The 16,268-nt window shown below is 39.4% G+C and overlaps 1 long non-coding RNA gene across 1 annotated transcript in view; it reads left to right on the top strand.

The window, feature by feature from the left end:
• The window catches only part of LOC309666689, a 90,554-nt gene extending 80,833 nt beyond the window's left edge, over nucleotides 1-9,721 (top strand). The window contains exon 3 of the long non-coding RNA XR_014267245.1: nucleotides 8,538-9,721. This is a non-coding gene — a long non-coding RNA (uncharacterized lncRNA). The remainder of the gene's footprint in view (nucleotides 1-8,537) is intronic.
• The last annotated feature ends 6,547 nt before the right edge of the window (nucleotides 9,722-16,268 follow it).

The raw sequence follows: 16,268 nt of genomic DNA, 5'->3' as shown, positions 1-16,268 counted from the left end.
CTCATGATCCTCATTTTTCAGTGGGGAAACCGAAGCAAAGAAAAATTAAGTGAATTGACTAGAGTTACACAATCCATAGCAAACTAGGAAGTTGAGTATTTATATTAAAATTCCAAAGATTTAGAACTTTTATTTGAACAGAAGAAAGCAAATTTATATCATAAAATATGTAATTGTACATTATATATGTAATTGATTCTATAAAGATATTTAGCACATTGATTTCGAAAGCACAGAGTTTTCCTTTGCAGTTGAGTTTTCATGCTAATAGTAGAAAAGGTTTTCATACACTTTAACTGTATTTGAATTTATTTCTAGAATACTGGCAGGAAAAAAAAAAAAAAACTTACTTTTGAATGATGGAAAAGTCTTCCAAAGTATGGCAAAGGAAAAAAATCTTTTTTCATGGCACTTAATGCCAAGTTAATGCTTAGCTTAGCTTCTGATACACATTTGGTGTTTCTTGAGGGCTTTTTTTTTTTAGAAATTCACGTTCTTTTATTTATTTATTTATTTACTTATGGCTGTGTTGGGTCTTCGTTTCTGTGCGAGGGCTTTCTCCAGTTGCGGCGAGTGGGGACCGCCCTTCATCGCGGTGCGCGGGCCTCTCACCATCGCGGCCTCTCTCGTTGCGGAGCACAGGCTCCAGACGCACAGGCTCAGTAGTTGTGGCTCACGGGCCCAGCCGCTCCGCGGCATGTGCGATCTTCCCAGACCAGGGCTGGAACCCGTGTCCCCTGCATTGGCAGGCAGATTCTCAACCACTGCGCCACCAGGGAAGCCCCTCTTGAGGGCTTTGACACTGCTGTAGTCATCATGCATATTCTTATACAGTCATCACATCCTTTATATTTTGTATAAAATTCTATTCTCTGGCCATATATAAATTGCCATTTTGCTAGTCACAATTTTTTTTTACATACAATTTCTCACTTTTGATTTCACCAAGATGCACATTTATCTACCATTTTATTAAAAAATGTCCTGCAAGACAAAGTATTCTTGCTGATAATAAGTACCTGACAGATTAAAACAATAATATGGTGGCCCAATTCCCTAGTCTATTATTCAAAGATCTTTTCACCTAATTAACCAACCACCATCTGCAGACCTGTGAGAAGAATTTCTCTAATTTTATTCCATCTTCCTTTGAGATAGAGAGATGAATGCCTGCTGATCTTATCATTTTAAAGAGTTCAGTGATTTTATCGTAAGAGAATTCATAAATCCAGCCAACTTGATTAGTCTGTTTATCCCATAGCTCTAGGTCTCCTATATTCACATATGCCATTTCAGACTTCCAAGAAGTAGAAAGATCTCACAAAAGAAAAACTTTTACATTATTTAAACAGTGTAGTATCCACGAAATAAACAGTATACTCTTCTCGGTTCACCAAGCAGGTACTTCTTTGCCCTCTCTGGGTCCCCAGTGAACTGCAACTCATTAAACTCAGATGCATTTGGACATCAGACCCCTTCTCTAATAAGGAAAGGGGTCACCTCAAGGAGAAATGCAGAACTGCCGGGCCGATCCACCTCCCACCAGAAACCTGCTTTAATGAGCATGTCCTTGCTTCGCAGGGCAACCCTCACGCTCTCACTTTGCTCTCAGGCAGAACACCTGGGATTCTTCAGCCTTGCCATGTGTGGAGAACAGCCCGAAATAGGCCTGCTAAGATTTCCAAGATGGATTGCTAGACTCTGTGAGTCACCTCCGAAACCTGAAGCTCTGTGCTCTGTGATTTCTGTTTGCATCATTAGGATGAGGAATTTCAGCAAAGCTCACCACAATTACTTGTAGCTAATCTTAGCAGATATAAAAGCAAGCGTTTTCTCTTTCCAATCCATACACATACGAAGGGCAAATAAAACCCAGGGTTGCCTAACCCTTTCACAGCTACCTTCCTCAACAAAATGCTCATCAACAAAAGCTTTTCCGTATAAATAAATACGGTGTTCCACTAAAAATGAGAAATATATTTCCCAACTTGATGCGGTTTTGAACATTTACCTTTACATGCAATGCCAGAAAAGAATGATTAGACCTGGGATATTAAGCATACAGATTTCACACTGGGTCTTCATAACAGGGAGATAGGTCAGGCTCTGGAAGGACCCATGGGTCAGCTGGCATTCTCGTGAGACTAGAGCATGAACCCAATTGGGATCAACAGAATACAGAGAACTAGAGTTATCATGCAAAGGCTGTGCTTTACCAAAGTGAACTCCAGTACCCACATCCTGTGTTTTCCCCATATTTTATGATTAAAGGGACATATTAATGCTAGAGGGCTTTGTTTTGGTATATGTACCAATAGCAAAGTGAGAGGTAGAACCTGGAAGTAACTTGGAAACAGAAAAAGGATGATGTAAGTTAATGGCCTAATAAATATGGATTCAATGATCATTCACATCTAGGTTGCCTCTTATTTAAAGGAGAAGCATATACATTGTTACGTAACTTAATACCTCAAACAGATTTAAAGGTCATAGCAGGTTGGACTGTTTGGGTATACATGTACTCTGGCAAGCAAGAAAAAAGGAAAAGTGAAAGAAAGAAGAATGAGGGAAAAAAAAGGATGGTAAGTATAAAGTAGGAAAGGAAGAGCAGAGAAAGAAGAGACACAGAAATGGTGATTTTTGGTGCCACAGACTGTCTATTCCAGGTCCAAAAGATACACAAAGGAAAATGTCTGAATAAATTAAGCCATCACCTCTCAATTACTTAGGACATAGGGAGAAAGGGAGAACATGGTGAAGGAAATGAAGATAAAAATTTAAAAAGCTAATTTCAGCTGGTGGTTTCAATTTGCCCTAATGATCTAAGCACATTTTTCAGAGCTTAAAGTGTTTATGTCAGGTTCATGGAATTACAATCTTTAATGCCTCACATTCATGTCCAGGTGATAAATGATGACCTACATTTCCAACACCCCCTTAGCCAATGTTCTCAAATCACTTTAGCAATATTTGCCCTCACAAACTTTAAGAGTACCAAGCATTGGTTTGTAGAAAGGAGAAAACAGACTTAAATAAATAAGTGAAATCAGTTGTTGTTCAAGATTCCATTGTGAAGGCTGAGGCTGAGTGAAAATACAGATCAACTCATTCTGTTCACACATGCTATCTTATATCCTTCTTACTTTCGACCAAAGTTATTGGTTCCCAGACTGGGCAAAGCTGTAATTTTAGAAACTTCTAAAGAGTACAGGAATTCTTTTAGACCAAATGTGACTCACAATACAAACACATGAGCAATTGTTTGGTTCTGTAAGTTCCAAGACAGGGCAGGTTTGGTCAGAAATGTAATTACCTTAAGGGCAGACAGTCTAAATAATAACTGGAAGAAGAGGTGTTTTTATAGAAATTAGTTTATGGGGGTGTAGGATCCATGCCTCCAGAAACCAGGTTTCTGACCTCCTTCAGGAGAGAACATTTTCTTAAAGTTTGAAAGGGTACAAGGAGCAAGGACATTGATTGGTTCTTACTTCTCTGAGGGGACTCGCAGGAGACAGGTGTCTGGAATCAGCTGGCCAACACTGGTTTGTGAGAGCCAGTTGTTCAATTTTAAGGAATTTTGTGAGCCAGTTTTTAATTAGAGCTATTAATAAAAATTATATTAAATAAGCTTTCAATTAAATAAGTGATAGTAAAAACATAGGTAGTAAATACTCAGAATTCATCACTTCCTAATTATTTTATTATATTTTACTAGTATCTGTACTGTTGAGGTTATTTATGTCTATCATATCTGTATGGTAGGAATGTTATAAATAGCATGCTTCTATGCATCTCTTTCTGATTTCACTTTCAATAACTTCATGTTGGTAACCTGAAGTAGCCAATGGTGAGAGTATCGACACAAGGGAAACCGGCAAGCAGCAGGGCTAATGATTTGTTGTTTTGTTGATTGTCTAGACCAGGGTTCAGAAAACTAGGGCCTGCCCATCACGTATCTTTATAAATAAAGTTTTATTGGAATACAGCATTGCCCATTCACTTATGTATTGTCTATGGCTACTTTCACACTACAATGGAAGAGCTGAATTGGTTTGAAAGTGACAGTGTGGCTTACAAAGTGTAAAATATTTAGTATCGGTTCCATGATATAAGTTGGCCTACCCCTCATCTAGACTTAAAAAAGTGATGAGGAAAATGTTAATAATGCAAATTAAACTAAAAGCATGTTGTTGTTTGCAGATGTTACATTGCAAATAGCACAAAAAACTGAGGGAAGAATCTTCCAGTACTGTAAAACTATTATCTGATTCAGCAAAATAATCACTCACGTTCTTGATAAGTGAGTGAAATTTCAACATAAATATGCTAAACTAAGACAAATTTTAGTGTAATGAATATAATCTGTATGGGATTGAGAAACAGTTAACCTAAAACAATAAATAAAACAGCAAGTTATTTTACCAGCAAAATAGGTTTATTCGGGAGCAGCAAACGATTGCCATTTGGGATGTACAAATATGGCAATCCACATGCAAGTCCAGCAAAACAAAGGAGAGGAAAGAAACTCTTCTATAGAAGAGAAGGGGAAGTTGGGAGGGGCTGTTATAAACAAAAAGTCCACTGAAAGAAACTGGGAGTTTGAAGTACAGTGGTTTTTCATTGGCTGAGCTGTTGACAGGCAAGGAGAAAAAAATCTTTCTTCCTCCTTCTGGTGGTAGTAAAGTGGTGTCACTTCCTGCCAGAGGTGCAAAGTATGTCTCTTTCTGTTGGGATGTGTAGTGGTGTTGAGTGGTATATGCATGACAGCTCCCCCTTCTGGCCTCCCATCTCCATTTTAGTGAGATTTTCCTTTATTAATTTTCACATTTCTCCCTTTTGATCAAGACCTTTCTCTGAAAGCACTGCTGATCAAGAGTCTGTTTGTTTTAACTAGCATTCAGTGGCTTTTTATCTCTCAATGCCAGGAAGGACCTTTCCTGGATGTCATGTCCCTCATCAGAGGGAAAGTGCACAGACTGGAAACCTACTGTGGTCACATTTGAGTAATAAGGAAGGGTAGGAGGGATTTGTCTCAGACATCTTTCATCTAAAGTCTGTATCTCATTCATCTACGTGTCACAAGGATGGTTCAACATAAGGTAAATCAATCAATGTAATACACCACATCAACAAAAGAAAAAAACCACATGATCATCTTAACAGATGCAGAAAAAGCATTTTATAAAATTCCACATCCATTCATGATAAAACCTCTTACCAAAATGGGTAGAGAGGCAACATATATCAACATAATAAAAGCTATTTATGACAAATCCACAACCAACATAATACTCAATGGTGAAATGCTGAAAGCCTTCCCACTAAAATCTGGAACAAGACAAGAATGCCCATTCTCACCACTTTTATTCAACATAGTATTGGAAGTCCTGGCTACAGCAATCAGACAAGAAATAAAAGGTATCCAAATTGGAAGGGAAGATGTAAAATTGTCATTATATGCAGATGATACTATACTATATATAGAAAACCTTAAAAACTCCACACAAAAATTAGTCAAACTGACAAACGAATTCAGCAAGGTAGCAGGAAACAAGATTAACATACAGAAATTGATTGCATTTCTTTATACTAACAATGAAATATCAGAAAGGGAATGTAAAAAAAAAAATCCCTCTTAAAATCACATCAAAAAAAAAAAATACTTAGGAATAAACATGACCAAGGAGGTGAAAGACTTATATGCTGAGAACTATAAAACATTAATAAAGGAAACTGAAGATGATTCAAAGAAATGGAAAGATATCCCATGCTCTTGAAGAGTATTGTTAAAATGGCCATACTACCCAAAGCAATCTACAGATTTAATGTGATCCCTATCAAATTACCCATGCCATTTTTCACAGAACTAGAACAAATAATCCTAAAATTTATATGGAAGCATAAAAGACCCAGAATTGCAAAGCAATCCCGAGAAAAAAGAATAAAGCAGGAGATATAAGCCTCCCAGACTTTAGACTATACTACAAAGCTACAGTAATCAAAACAGCGTAGCACAAAAACAGACATATGGACCAATGGAACAGAATAGAGAGCCTGGGAAAAAACCCACACACCTACTGTCAGTTAATCTTCAACAAAGGAGGCAAGAATATACAATGGAGAAAAGAGTCTCTTCAGCAAGTGGGCAAGAAAGCTAGACAGCCACATGTAAATCAATGAAGTTAATTCCTCACATCCTACACAAATATAAACTCAAAATGGCTTAAAGACTTAAACGTAAGACATGACACCATAAAACTCTTAGAAGAGAAAATAGGCAAAACATTATCTGACATAAATTGTACTAATGTTTTCTTTGGTCAGTCTCCCAAGGCAAAAGACATAAAAGCAAAAATAAACAAATGGGACCTAATCAAACTTACAAGCTTTTGTACAGCAAAGGAAACCATAAACAAAACAAAAAGACAACATATGGATTGGGAGAAAATATTTGCAAATGATGTGACCGACAAGGGCTTAATTTCCAAAATATACAAACAGCTCATACAACTCAATAACAAAAAAACAAACAACCCAATTGAAAAATTGGCAGAAGACCTAAATAGACATTTCTCCAAAGAAGACATACAGATGGACAACAGGCACATGAAAAGATGCTCAACATCGCTAATTATTAGAGAAATCCAAATCAAAACCACAATGAGGTACCACCTCACACCAGTCGGAATGGTCATCATCAAAAAGTCTACAAACAACAAATGCTGGAGAGGGTGTGGAGAACAGGGAACCCTCCTACACTGTTGGTGGGAATGCAAATTGGTGGAGCCACTATGGAAAACAGTATGGTGGTTCTGCAAAAAACTAAAAACAGAGTTACTGTATGATCCTGCAATTTCACTCCTCGGCATATATCCAGAGAAAACTTTAATTTGAAATGATACCTGCACCCCAATATTCACTGCAGCACTATTTACAATAGCCAAGACAAGGAAGCAACCTAAGTGTCTATCGACAGATGAATGGATAAAGAAGATGTGGTAATATTTATACAATGGAATATTACTCAGCCATAAAAAGAATAAAATAATGCCATTTGCACCAACATGGATGGACCTAGAAATTATCATATTCAGTGAAAGAGAAAGACAAATACCATATGATATCACTTGTATGTAGAATCTAAAATATGACACAAATGAACATAACTATGAAACAGAAACAGAATCACGGATATAGAGAACAGACTTGTGGTTACCAAGGGGGAGGGAGAATGGGGGAGGGACTGAGTGGGAGCTTGGGGTTAGCAAATGCAAACTATTATATATAGAATGGGTTAATAAAATCCTACTGTATAGCACAGGGAACTATATTCAATATCCTGTGATAAACCATAATGAAAAGAACATAAAAAAAGAATGTATGTATGTAACTGAGCCACTTTGCTGTACAGCAGAAATTAACACAACATTGTAAATCAACTATACTTCAATAAGATACATTTTAAAAATAAAGTCTGTATCTTAGAATAGTAAGTATAGCGAGCACACACTAAAAACTGAAGGAATTAAAGAAATGCTTTGGGAAGATGCATTGTAGGAATAAACATGAAGTAATTAAACAGTATTGTTATCTCAAAAGAAACTGTTTGGAACTAAATGTTTTCTCAGTATTATAGCCTATAGGTTGCAAAGTCAGAGACTATGAGTTCAGATAAGAATCCAGAAGGTTGGTTAGCAGTACCTGATAGGGGCCTTTCCAGCGAGGTTGAAGAGAGTCCTTCTGGAGGTGTCTTTTCCAATAGATGGAATATCCAGGTTGCAAGATGTGATGCTTAAGGTCTTCGTTCCCTGAGAGCACAATGTGAAAAGATTACTCTAACAAAACACTGTTATTTTTAACAGAAGCAATTAGGCCTGTGCAATATAGAAGTATATCTTCTTTTTTCAATGGTGGGTCAAAAGAAGCAGAAGCCAATTGCATTGGGTGTCTTATGATTATCTCAAAGGGTGAGAGTTTATAAGTTCCAAAAGGAGTGGATCTGAGAGTTAAAAGGACCAATGACAATGCTTTTCGCCAGGGTATTTGGAAGGTCTCTATGAATTTTGCCAAGTGGGTCTTTTTTTTTAAATTTATTTAAGTATAGTTGATTCACAAAGTTGTGTTAGTTTTAGGTGTACACCAAAGTTATTCAGTTCATACATATATATTCTTTTTCAGATTATTTTCCCTTATAGGTTATTACAAAATATTGAGTATGGGACTCCCCTGGTGGCACAATGGTTAAGAATCCGCCTGCAAATGCAGGGGACACGGGTTCGAGCCCTGGTCTGGGAAGATCCCACATGCTGCAGAGCAACTAAGCCCAGGCGCCACGACTACTGAGCCTGAGCTCTAGAGTCCGCAAGCCACAACTACTGAAGCCCGTGCACCTAGAGCCGGTGCTTCACAACAAGAGAAGCCACCGCAATGAGAAGCCCGTGCACCACAACAAAGAGTAGCCCCCGCTCACCGCAACTAGAGAAAGCCGCCCACAGCAATGAAGAACCAACGCAGCCAAAAAAAAAAAAAAAATTGAGTATAGTTCCGTGAGCTAATTATTAGAGAAATGTAAATCAATTGGGCCTTAATACTGGCCTTAGTACATTCGACTAACCCTAAGGATTAAGGATGTTAAGCACTGTGAAAGTGTCGTAAAACTGGCCCAAAGCACAGATTTGTCATAGTACCTGGCCAGTAAAATGGGTTCCTTAATCATTTTGAAGTTCAAGAGGAGTTCCCCAGGTAGGAATAATATTTTCTAACAAAATTTTAGCCACAGAAGAAGCAGTAGCCTGTCTATAAGGGAAAGCTTCGATCCAGTGAGAAAACACACATACCATGAGTAAAACATATTTGTATTTATATCCATGAGATGGGGGCAGCTGTATGAAATCCATTTGCCAAACCTTGAATGGCCCATTCAGCATTTCAAAATACCCAGGAGCAGTGCAACCAGGTTTCCCTGGATTGTATTCTGGACAGGCAGACAAGGGAGGCACTCTTTGTGGCTTTAATTAGTATTTCCCCAACCACATTGGTTCATGAATACTATCATTTTGTCAGTGTCAATGCATGTACAATCGCAAGAAGTGGGAATCTGAGAATTCCTGGTGGGACCAGTCTGTTATTTAACCTGAACCCGAGTTCTCTCTTTTTATCAAACCAACGGTTATTAGATCTCCAATATTGTTTGTCCTTTTCTGGGATCAAATGTTGGGCATTTCTCACCAATTTTTCTAGACTGTTATTTTGGGGAGCATCCCTTTGGACCATAACAGAAATTTGGCCATTAATTCCTTTGAGAGCAGCGTTCTGGGCACAAATATCAGCAAGGTGGTTTCTTTTAGCCTCTAGGGAGTCAAGCCTGGCACGCCCAGGGATCTCAATAATAGCCAAGGCTTCTGGGTAGAGTATGGCATCTAACGGATTTTGGATATAAGAGCCGTTTAAAATTTCTTCCCCATTAGAGGTAGGAAACCTCGTTGTTTCCATAGCACCCCAAAGTCGTGGGCTGCTCCAAAGGCATACTGACTATTGCTATAAATGTTTGTCATTTTGCCCTTGGCTAAATTATAAGCCCAAGTAAGAGTGTATAATGCAGCGTGAAGTAAGTCAGAGACAGAAAAACAAATACTGTATGCTAACACATATATATGGAATCTAAAAAAAAAAAAAAAATCGTTCTGAGGAATCTAGGGGCAGGACAGGTATAGAGACGCAGACATAGAGGATGGACTTGCGGACACGGGGAGGGGGAGGGGTGGGCTGGGACGAGGTGAAGGAGTGGCCTGGACATGTATACACTACCGAATGTAAAATAGATAGCTAGTGGGAAGCAGCTGCATAGCACGGGGAGATCAGCTCGGTGCTTTGTGACCACCTGGAGGGGTGGGATGGGGAAGGTGGGAGGGAGACGCAAGAGGGAGGAGATTTGGGGATGTGTGTCTGTATAGCTGATTCACTTTGTTGTAGAGCAGAGGCTAACACACCATTGTGGAGAGGTTATGCTCCAATAAAGATGTTAAAAAAAAAAAAAAGAGTGTATAACGAAGCAAGTTGGGCCAAAGTAGCCATTGGTAAAGGTGCTGCCTCAGTGATATCAAATGGAGTTGCAACAGCTTATCCAGCACTCTATTTACCATTTTCTCCCTTTAAATAAGAATCATCTGTAAACCACGAAAAATCTGCATTGGTTAGAGGAATCTCCTGTACATTATTACCAGGTGTAAGACTATAATACCCTTATGGGTCAATGATGGTCCCCATGTTTGGAGGTGAGTACTCCAAGGGCATTCCCTTCCTTCTCACATATAAAAGGGAAAAGGGAAGCTGATAGTTAGAATGTCTAAGGGCAGGTGGTCTCAATAAGCTTTTCTTTACGCCTTCAGAAGCTGTGTCATCTTGACCTCCCCAATTAATGGGGTCAGGTTTGCTGGGTTTCAATAAAGCATATAGGGGCTAAGCCATAAGAGAGAAATTTGGAATCCAATTTCAACAGTAACCAGCTAGCCTGAGAAAACCTTGTAACTGGTTCTTAGTTTTAGGTTTGTAGAAGTTCAGGGTGCCATGAAGGCTATCAGGATCCAAACGTAGCCACCGTTCTGAGATCAGGTGCTCTAAATATTGAACCTGAGTTTGAGCAGACTGCAGCTTTTCTTTGGAGATTTTATGTCCCTTTAAGGTCAAACGTTTTAGTGAGTGGATGCTGTCTTCCTGTGAGGAGATTCGAGAAGGAGAGCATCTATATGTCGTAAATCATCTATATACTGTAACTAAGTAGAACCCGCAGAAAACTTTATACCAGCTTTCAAGGTTTGTGAAAAGTAAAACAGACTTTCTGTGAAATCCTGGGGCATTCTTCTCCAGGTGTAATGTCATCTCTCCCAAGTGAAGGCAAAAAGATATTGACTTGCCTTACCAGCTAGAATACTAAAGAATGCACTACATCAATCAATTACAGTGAAAATGTGCTCCCAGTGGGAATGGATGTCAGTAGGAACAACAGCATGTCGAGGGATAATGGCGTTGTGTATCGCTCAGGGGTCCTGGACAAACCTCCATCCTTGGCCCTTGGGTTTTCTCACAGGTAAAACAGGAGTATTACAGGGACTACTGCAAAGGATGATGAGGCCCTGAGCCTTGAAATCTTCCGTTATGGGCTTTATTCTTTGAAGGGCTTCTTTACTTATACGGTATTGACTAATTCTGGGGAGAGATTTTGAGATCTACTTGAATCTTTTGTGGGAGGTGCACTGTGGATGTTTCCATTAGAGATTTTGCCCATAAGGGTGGGTGATGGTAGCTGATTCAATAGGGAAAAATGATCAGTGTTTCCAGAACCAGCTCCTGTACTGTCAAAGGCAGAGAAAAAGATGTTAATTAATTAACATCTCTTGGTTAATTCTCTTGGTTGGCTAATTTGATGGTTTCTGTCAAATTCTAGAATTATTTTCCCCTTTTGGAAGAAAGAAATCCTGGCATGATACTTTTCCAAGAAGTCTAAGCCTAATAAATGGATAGGGGCAGAGGAGCTAAGGAGAAAGGGTGTGCATCTGTCAAGGGGCCTAAACAAAAGGGAATCGGTTCAGAGAGAGGAACCTCTTGAGGTTCACTGGAGACACCCCCTATTTGAACTGTTTTAGTACTACGAGGCAGGAGCAGTGGGGTTGAGCACCAAGTGGTGTGGCTCCGGTGTCAGTTAGGATAGAGAGAGATTCATTCCACATCTGGAGAGATGTTTCCTCGGAGCTGATTAAGGAGGAGGATTGGGAAAAGCGACTGGAGTTGCTCGGAAGTCTGTCACTGAGAAACGGGAGGACATTGGAAAGGCCGGTTAGAAAGCTAAAGATACCTGAAACATTTACATTTGTAACAACCTTTTTTCCAGTGTCCTGGCTCTTTGCAATAATAGCAGAAACTAGAAGGTTTTGGTCCTGTTTAGGGAACTTCATTTGCCAGAGTTGAAGATTAAGAATTTTAGCAGTCTTTTTGGCGACTCTTCTAGGGTTTGAGTATGCTGATTTGCCAAATTAACTAAATCTGGAGTGAACATAGTTTCCCATTCCATCCTGGTCCTTTCAACTAAAAGAGAAAGGTCCTGATTAAGCCCGTTAATAAACATGGAGTTAAAGCCTAACCAACCCAGTGGACTTAAACATCTGAAGAAAGACAGGATTTTCTTTAAAAATAATCTGAAGTCAACTACAGTAGTCACGGACAGCGTCGTCGGATTTTTGTGCGCAAGACTGAATTTTGTTCCCATCAGCAGGCTTAGGAAAGGCTGCTGTAATTGCTTAATGGGGGTTTTCAATGAGTGCTGCAGTCTCTTGACAAGTTAGGGGTTTGCCTTTCTAATCCCTTCCAGGATGTTCCCATTGGGCTAGTTTCAGCCAGTGTTTGGCTTGACCCTCACCAGCAAGCATGTGGACTAACTCATATAAATCTGAGAAACCATGTAGGTAGGTTTGAGTAACTATGTGAAATTCTTCAGCAGACATATACGGGGGTCCTCGGTTACTTTAGGGAACTCTTGTAGCTCACAGTTTGGCCTTAGTCCAGGGAACCTAAGTACTTGGGGGTTTATTTGGAACCTCAGAAGATTTAACACTAAAGGGGCAGTTTCTGCTAGGTTCAGAGAAGGAGGAAAATGGCACGAGAGGCGGAGCCTAAGACAGAGGAGCCCGGGAGAAAAACGTGAGGCTTTGGAAGGCATCCTATCTTTCTTTAATAGCTTACCTCAATTAATTGAATTATCGTATTCTGCACAGAGGCAATTTTTAGACTCCTGATAATGGTTGGAAGCCTCAAAATACCAATCAAAATAAACATCCAATTGAGTTTGGATATTTCAGAGCCATGGCTGTCTAACAGATTTTAAGAAAGGTGAGTTTGGAGAGTTCAAAAGTGCCCCATAATGGCCATTGATGTTCTAAGTTACTTTTGGTTAAGTCATAAATCAAATAAACACGAGGAGGGATCACAACTTTTAAACTAAAATTGGCTGGGGCCTGGGAGGGAGGGGTGACCTCAAAACATTTAGGTAACTGGGATCCAATTTTTCAGAGGTTTTTCCCTAGAGCAAAGAATAATTCTTAAATAGCCTGCAGGCCAAATACCAGCGCAGTTACAGTAGGAACTGCCTGATTTCAAAAGAGCCAGACGGAAGTGTGAGTACTCACAGCCAAAACAAGGCCTTAACAAATAAAGGACAAAGGCTTTAAACAGATCCTCAATAAAGGCTGAAGAGCTTCAAAATGCAAAAAGAGCGGAGCTTGGATCCAGCAAAAAAACTTACCCTCAGATTTCAGGGTCAGCAAGAAAGCAGGAGTTCCGTGGGCTCCAAGGTAGCGACACCTGTTTGTTCACCAGCCTCGGAGCTGTCAGCGTTCTTCTCTGCATCTCTGTGGGGCCTCCATGTAACGTTAACTTAAAACAATAAAAAAGCAAGTTATTTACCAACAAAACGCGTTTATTTGGGAGCAGCAAAAAATGTAACTTGCGACACGCAACTACGGCAAACCACATGCAAGTCTGGTGAAGCGCAGGAAGGGAAACTCTTATAGAGAAGCGGAAGTTGGGTGGGGCTGTCATAAACAAAAAGTCCATTGGAGGAAAGTGAAAGCTCAAAGTATAGTGGCTTTTCATTGGCTGAGTTGTGACAGTCTCTCATTGGCTGGGCTGTTGTCAGGCGGGAGAAAAATCTTTCTTCCTCCTTCTGGTGGTAGTAAAGTAGTATCACTTCCTGCCAGAGAAGCAAAGTACCTCTCTTCCTGTTGGGACCTGTATTGACATGAGAGCTTCTCCCTCTGGCCTCCTGACTCCATTTTAGTGAGGTTTTACTTTATTAATTTTCACATAGTTTAACAGTAGATCATGTCAGATTTAATGACAAATTTTATTGGGAAAGGAGTTAGTGGATCACCTTACACCCATGAGAATGGCTACTATCAAAAAACCAGAAAATAAGTGTTGGTGAGAATGTGGAGAAGCGGGAGAACACTTTTGCATTGTTGGTGGGAATGTAAAATGGTGCAGCCACTATGGAAAAAAGCATGACAGTTCCTCAAAAGTTTTTAAATAGAACTACCATATGATCCAGCAATTCCACTTCTGGGTATATATACAGAAGAATTAAAAGCAGGATTGTAAAGAGATATTTGCCCATCCATGTTCATAGCAGCACTGTTCACAAGAGCCAAGAGGTGGAAGCAACCCAAATGTCCATCAATGGATGAATGGACAAACAAATGTGGTATGTGCATACAATGGAACATTAGTTAGCCTTAAAAAAGGAAAGAAATCTTTTCACATGTTATATCATGGATGATCTTGATGACATTATACTAAGTGAAATAAGCCAGTCACAAAATGACGAATACTGTATGATTCCACTTAAGTGAAGTATCTAGAATAGTCAGATTCATAGAAACAAAAAGTAGAAGAGTGGTTGCCAGGATTTAGGGAGAAGGAAGAATGAGGAGGTGTTGTTTAATGGGTATAGAGATTCAGTTTTGCAAGATGAAAAAGTTGTGGAGATTAGTTGCCCGACAATGTGAATATGCTTAACACTATTGAACTATACACTTAAAAACGGTTAAGATGGTAACTTTTGTGTTATATGTGTGTTACCACAATTAAAAAAAGAGTTAGTGGATTGAGGTACAATGCCATTAGTCAAATCATGGTTGAATTGCAACCATGGGTTGGCTATGGATACAAGAATTGAGGAAAATCAAAACATCCAGTGAGAATCAGTTGGTCATATGGCATTTACCTTAAAGAGTATTGCATATTTCATTATCATTTGTAAACCATGTGTTACTTATCCTTTATATGAGTAGAGGGTTGAATACAATTACATATAAATATATGCACAAACATTTTTGGGCCCAGAGAGCTGGCTGTTTACATTTACCAGCACACCACTTTTAGGACTGGGCTCCCAGCCATGAACTAACGTCCGGGCTGGTGGAAGGACCTTGGCCTGGGTCGGGTGCCTGGGCTCTACTTCAGACATCTCCACTAACTATATGGACAACTTGCTTAGGCTCTCTAGTCTCAGTTTCTTCATCTGTTAAATGAGAGCCCGATTGGGTAACCTGACTATTTTCTGCTGTAAAAGTCTATGACCGTATCAGATTGTAAGCTCCATGAAAGTAGGGGCTGCTTTTCATCTTTGCATTTCTAAAAGCACTTAGCACAGTTCTTTGCACACTCAACTAATGTCTGTCAAATTAAGTGAGCAAGTAGAATTTTTCTCAAAACGTTGGTGATTCCTAAAGATGACAATGGCTAAAGCAGAAGCTGCTTTATCTCATTGAATCCTTTCAACTCTATGCAGTAGGAACAGTTATTAACCCCACTTATACAAACAAAGTAAAAGAGAGTCCCAATATCTCACAACTAGTAAATGACAAACTAGGATTGGAACTCAAGTCTGTCTCATTTTACAAACCCTCTTAACCACTGCCCTATGCTGCTTCATATCACGAATTAAGGTCTTCTCCACAATTCTAATCATGGGGAAGCTCTCTGTAATGCTAGAAAGTGAATTGACAAGCAATTCTTTACATCCCTTCACTGCAACACCAGAAGTGTTATCATCTGTGTCTGTAATTAGTGATTTAGTGAGAATCACTTGTAGTTCCTCTAAAATGCAAATTTCTGAGCCCCACCCTAGACCTATTCAATCAGAATTTCTGGGATGAGGCAAGAAAGCTGCATTTTTATCTGAACTATTATGATTTGAGGGTCCCGAACCACATTTGGGAGAAGCACTGGCCTAGAGCAGGGACTTTCAAACACTTTAAACCACAATTCACTTAACAAAACATTTTACATTGTCACCCAGCACTCACATACATATTCCAACAGAAATGTGAGCATTTTGGGACTTCCCTGATGGCTCAGTGGTTAAGACTCCATGCTCCCAATGCAGGGGGCCCGGGTTCGATCCCTAGTCAGGGAACTAGATCCCACATGCATGCTGCAACTGAGAGTTCACATGCCACAACTAAGGAGGCTACAAGCCGCAACTAAGACCTGGCATAGCCAAATAAATTAAAAAAAAAAAGGGGAGCATTTTGATTTTTTTATTGTGTGCTTTTATTCTACACGAATAAAATTAGCGAAATGCCACCATGGGTTTCGCAGTTTGTAATTTTAAAAAACAATAGTCAAAAGCTGCTGTACCTCATAAATTATGCAATAAGGGGTTTTGAGTAAGATTGAAAAATAGGAGTAAACCTACATTCCCAGCAGGAAAAATA

The sequence above is a fragment of the Balaenoptera physalus genome, assembly GCF_965194825.1.
Source record: "Balaenoptera physalus genome assembly, chromosome: 9".
Classification (NCBI taxonomy): Eukaryota; Metazoa; Chordata; class Mammalia; order Artiodactyla; family Balaenopteridae; genus Balaenoptera; species Balaenoptera physalus.
Note: the sequence above shows the minus strand (reverse complement) of the source record. Positions and strands in the feature narration are given on the sequence as shown.